Consider the following 6,249-nt stretch of genomic DNA (forward strand, 5'->3'; position numbering starts at 1 on the left):
CAAGGAGGTACACGATTTCAAAGCCAATGACGTGATGGTGACAATGTAGACAGCACAGTTCACCCTACTTCTTTTCAGGCTAACTAGAATCTATTTATTTACAGCTGGGTGGTCTTCGAACCGCTACCGGAAATGATAATAATAATAATAACGTAAATAAAACCAAAACCGGGGATAAAAACAAAATGACAATTCAGTGTCTGAACCATTATATCATCGAAGCCTGCGAACATATAAGTAGTAGGCTAATTGGCACTTTGCAAACTGCTAATATTGCTCAACAATACGCCTACTAGGCTTACTGTAATAAGCCTAACAGATAATGTTATCAATTAGCAAATTAACCTACGACACATAAACAATATTATTACTCGCAATATTAATAATGTGCATAATATGAGTTCATCGATAGCCAAGGTCGTTAAATACACACAATACCCATTCCTGTTCTTCGATTCTATACAATTCCTAGTTTTCAAGCATGTAACATAAGCTTTACCAAAGATGTATCTACACTGTCACAAAAAGAAGCACTTTAATCGTTTTATCTGTCTTACAAGCAGGAAACAAAAATGGACCAGTATTTTCCAGGATCAGAATTTCCCATTATGGATATCAGATTCTGGATCACCAGCTATGAAACAACGAGTTTAATCCAATCAAAGCCGAATATTTCCGTTGCCAGTCTCGTTCTTCAAAGAGAAAGAGCCCTCTAACAAGAGCTTCGCATTTTCTAAAATTCAATTTCACAATTCGAAAAGTGCTCTTCCCCTCCCTCAACCCCTCGTCATATTTTGCCTGTGGAAATGAGAAGATATCTCTCCCTTCCTCCCTGCGCAACGGTTGCTTGATTTGAATTGTGTTCCTCCAATGTGTTTTGTTTTATTTTTATGTTTTGAGCTCTCTTTGCGATCAAGTTAGCATTTGATGATTTCGATGCATATTGAAATTTTTGAATTTCCATTTGAACGTTAGTACCGGTTTCGTGTTGCAATTTTTCCTTCTCTATGACAATTCTGTTCAAGTTATTGAAAACTCCCGTATGGTAAACGTATAGTTTAATTTCAAATCCGAGTAAAATGTATTTAAAAATCTAATATATAAAATTGGATGGAGTGTATAGGGCATTTATAATCAAACTGAACCTACCCACAGGCATATGCAACCCTTTTACTGAGAGAATAAAAGCAAGATAAGGGAAATTAAAATAAAAAGAAAAGGAATAAGGGAAATTTACCTGACATATTTCTGTAATTCAAAACTCGGCAGTAGAAGCAAGTGTGGGAGCGGACGCCAACTAAGCTTTAAATGTAAGAATGGTCCACAAAGCATGTAAAACTCACAATAGTTTGCAAGCAAATCTACTATCTATGTCGAGGTAGGTAGGAATACTTTATTTACGTCACGCTAGAGCTACAAAAATGGGCTATTGGTGAAAATATCCCTGAGAATGATCCGAAGATATGTCATTACAATTTGTGAAGCCATTTTCCTCATTTTAGACATAGCTCTGAAGGGGAACGAAATTTTCTCCAGATCCTTTACAACTGGTATTGCTCAGCGACCAACCACAGAGCTTTCAACTTCATAGATTTTAAGAGCATATATATTGCAAGTACTCGGTGGCTCTTGGTGGATTAGAGGACTGAGCCCGGACCGAAGTATGATTCTCTATTCTTCAGGGCTATTTCCGCCCCTATCTATGTGGAAAAATCGGAGTGCTCACTAAAAAGCAGGATACACCTTTTCGCCTCAATATAAAGTCTATTTTTATTTATTGATTTTTTTCATTTTAGTGGACGTAACTTTAATCACAACTTCCACTCATGTTTTCTGCTATATTTACTTTTTATTTTTTTACACGATTTTATTTTTATTTTAACGCTTTTGTACACTTAATTTTTAGCTATATGTTTCCCATTACCGGCTAGTTTCTGATATAATACTTTTTCGTAGAATCTCCTTTTTCGTAGAATCTCCTGTAGTTCTTAGCCTCTCTGCTAAATTTGGAGATATTCGGGACCTTAGATTGTGATACAGATGCCTCATAGTCGACTCAGTTTAATACTCATAAACTCTCTGTATTTTTTAAAACAATCTCTAGTGTCAGAGTGTTAGAAAACTGGTATGTTTCTTCAAGAAGATCAAGGAAAAAGCTTTTTTTAAACTGCTATCAGACAATAATAAAGTTCTTGTCAACTCATTGCTTATAACGCTTTCCCGCTATATGAAAATGGTTGTTCAATATACATCGTTAATTATGTATTTCCACAGATCTTGAATAAAGGTTTTTTTTTACTTGTCCCCTGTTTATCTGTAGACTGCTGTTCATTAATAAGTGTTATATTGATCAGCGTACAACAGTCAGCCCTAAAGATAAAAAACAATAGTTTTATTTTAGACTACATATTGTTCTCGTATAATTTAAAATAGTTCTAAAACAACAGTTATTAATTGAATCTGTTTCAACTTTTCAGATTCATGCTAGTAAGAATATATTAGTAATTTTTATTGGCCTAAGAAAAGCTTTTGTGCATAACATGACTAATCAAATAATACCTACAGAAATTATTAGGTTACTCGGTTTCAAAAGTTAGCTAAAATCATTTTTTTGAATCGACATTTTTATCTTTAAAAGTTCTGTGAGCAGAAACAACTTTCGCTGGTTCACAGATTCGCTTATCAAAACAGTCAACTGCAACTCATTGTGAGGTGTTAAGAGTCCGATATTTCTTTTAAATCGAAACATTTTTGTTTTCTGTTTTTGTCATGTGAACCATTGACTTTTCTTTTCATTGCCGTCAAACCCAAACTTTTCGAGTCCTCCAAATAGGCTGCAAAATCATCAAATTGGGACAAAAAAATTTTATTGCAATTTTAAGTTTTCGAAAACTCAATTTTTTTTGGAAAATATAACCTAGAACAAATAAAATGCTCACGAACAGCTAGTTTATAATTGGCGGGATCCCAGTTGCGTAGAAAGACGTCACCAGTCTTGAGTTGTTATAGTGCTTTCATTCCTTTTAATGTAGACTATCTCTCCTTAAACCTTGATGATGGATTTAGAATCATTTTGCGAGTTCGAATTGTCTAGATTTTAATTAACGATGTTCTACTGTATAATTCTAGAAGATACACAAAAGATTTCTGAAATATTTTGTGCTATGCGCGTAATATATCCTTCTACACCATAGAGACCGCTTTTGTTGTTCAAATAATACTCATTGCAGAAATAATTTGGAATCGATGGAGACCACGGATGTTCCTAGATTTACTCTTCTCTCGGGGATTAACGACTTACCGTGTGTTCTTAAGAAGCAACAGATCCTAAGGGAGCCATTATTTTCAACCTGAACCTATCTTATCCCGTAGCTCGGACAAGATGTATGGCGATAATGACCTCTGGTCATCTTCTCTTAGTCAGACGCCTGATGGCAAGAAGTGCCATTGACATCAGCATCTGTTTTCTTCCTTCTAAAGAAAAAGGAAAAATCACAGTAACAATTCTTTTTCTTAGAGAATTGTTCTGGGATAAAGGAAGCTGGATTTGTAAGTGATGCTATAGGGATTGGAGTTATTTAAGCTTGTTTACGGAATATTTTGTAACCGCTTTTACGTTGTTTTTGTTTTAATTAAATAACTGATTTTTTGTTATATTTAATTTGAAAGTGTTATTCGTTTTTGGAAAATTAGCAGTATTAGCACTTTATTACTTGTTTATCTTTTTATAACTAAGGCAAATGGAAAACTAATCAATTTTATTACAAAAGGAAAAAAATTATAATAAAGCTTTAATGGAAAAAAAAACCGAAATTTGTGTTGAAATTAAAAGTGTAAACAAATATACAGTCATGTTAAGTGATAGATAGCTATTCCATATATATTATTATAGCTGTTCTGTAGATTAACAGCATGGGATGAGATGTTGTACTCTGTTATATAGTAAAGAGTTGATCTTTATAAAAATTGCATCGGAGATATTCACTGAATTAAACAAACAGGATCAAGTGCGACATTCATTAGAAATACGCAATAAACCCCACTACTTATTCATCACATTATAACTACGAAGATACGAATGATGCGAGATATTTTATATTTTTCCAATGGGGAAAAACAAAAATTAGTCGAAACAGGCCAACTAGAAAACGGAAATTTTCAAACAACTAAAACCTTGAACAAAGTCCCTGTTTTGTTATGACTATTCCATTATAAAGAGTACAGAGAGAAAAAAATGAACCAACGTAGACGTGTAAATGAAATGACTGCCCTACTACCTAAAAATATGTGGTTAATTTATTAATAATGATGTTATTCTACGTATTTGAAATTAGAGGACAATTACATCAAGAAGTGAGATAAGAGCTAGTGATAATAAAACAGAGAAAAAGAGTTAAAGAAAAAAATGTATACAAAAAGCAAAAGTGTAAATATAGTAATAACTAATGAAGAGTTTAAGAAGCAAATTTTTATTAATCAGTAAATTCGGCTATTATTTTAGCAGTGAAATTTTATCCAATTTCTTTTAACAGCAATGATGCATGAATAAGAAAGTTCAAATAATCATCAAAAATTGGAAATCGTATGAAAGAAATAGGTCTGGAAATCAAATTAATTTCTCTTGCAGTATCGATCGGTATTTGTGATTTATAAGTATTGCCCCCAAAATAACTGTCAAACTACATGACGTTTAAAGATATAACCATAGTTATATCAGCTGAAATATGACTTTTCTCCTAAAAGGCTCTAAATAATGTCTTTTTAATAAAGAGGAGTTCTCACCCCCCCCCCGAAAATATAGTAAGCTAGAAAAGTCAGTGATCCCCTTTGGGCCAGTGACCGTTTTACTTTTTGTCAGAAATTGGCAGATACCTCTTTTCATTGTTGCTCTGGCCGTGTGCCAGCTGGCACCAGTGGCATTCACAACTTGGGGGAGGATGGAAAAGTGTCAGGAAAGGATGATGCTGAAGAGCTTCTTAGCAACGCATCTTCTTTAATTACGTATCAGGAAGAAGACGAAGAGTTGATACCCCGGAGAGAAGGAAGAGTTTTCTGTATCACAAACCACTCACCAGGGACTTCAGCTGAGAGTTTGAATAAGGCGGCATCTGTCTGGGTTTATTCGAATGTATCAAATATTTGGGATGGATCATTAGAGTGTTATTCTCTGTAGAATGCATTCGAACATGCATTTGAAAATAGTCTGATGTACCTACTTTTGCATTGTTGGTAATTGATTGGGGGTGTAAAGCACAATGCATCCTTTGATGAAGTGACACGAAATAGAAATAGCGTATTTCCGGGAGTAGGCGAATGAATACAATGGTTATTCATTGAAAATATTTTGAATAAATTGTTATTTAATTGAGATTTGCTAACGAAGTGCTGTTAAAGGATGTATATTTCAATAGAAGGGGAAGTTTTCATTTTAAATTTTAAACAAAGCGTTCAAATTGAGTTTTGAAATAAGATACGAGTAATATATGATGCGATGAATATTTTCATTGAAAATAGAAAATACGGCAAATTGATAACTGCAACTGTTAAGAAGAATCGTCTCGATTAAATTTTCAGCTTCAGTTTAAAGAGAAAAATTGAGTATAAAATATTACTTTCAAAAATATATTTAGGGTCTATTATTTTCTAAAAACATTAATGGAGAAAGTTGAACCATATTCCAGTAAATATTTAATAATATAAAATAAATTTACGAATACACTGTTAAATATTTGCAACGCATTGAACTACAATATTGTCTTGAAACTGAAAAAACAACGGATTTAAAAAAACGACTTGACAGTTATTTTTCGTACTATTTTAATACTATCGATTCAAAATGTTTCTAAGCTGTTGTACACGTACCTTGATATTAAATTGATAATATAGAGAAAAAAAAATACTAATCTGCTATGCTTAAATCGTATTATATAAATTAGGAGTTAAGAGGATTTTCTGTAACCAATTATACATCGGCGCTGCTTGCTACAAATTAAAAATCAACGTAACTCACGTTTATTTTCACCTCTTTATGAATTGCAACGACGTGATAATACGTTTCTTCCTATTTTTTCTTAAATTTTCTTGTTTCTCATTTATATTATTTTCAAGATTATCCAATATTTTCCTTTTATTCATATCCATTATTTTTATTATTTGATTTGAATTTTTTAATTAAATTTTTAAGACTTTTATCATCAAGTTATCTTAAATATGAAATGAACAAAAGATGAAATGGCATTATGTTTAAAC

Source organism: Parasteatoda tepidariorum, chromosome 1 (assembly GCF_043381705.1).
Source record: "Parasteatoda tepidariorum isolate YZ-2023 chromosome 1, CAS_Ptep_4.0, whole genome shotgun sequence".
NCBI classification, from domain to species: Eukaryota; Metazoa; Arthropoda; class Arachnida; order Araneae; family Theridiidae; genus Parasteatoda; species Parasteatoda tepidariorum.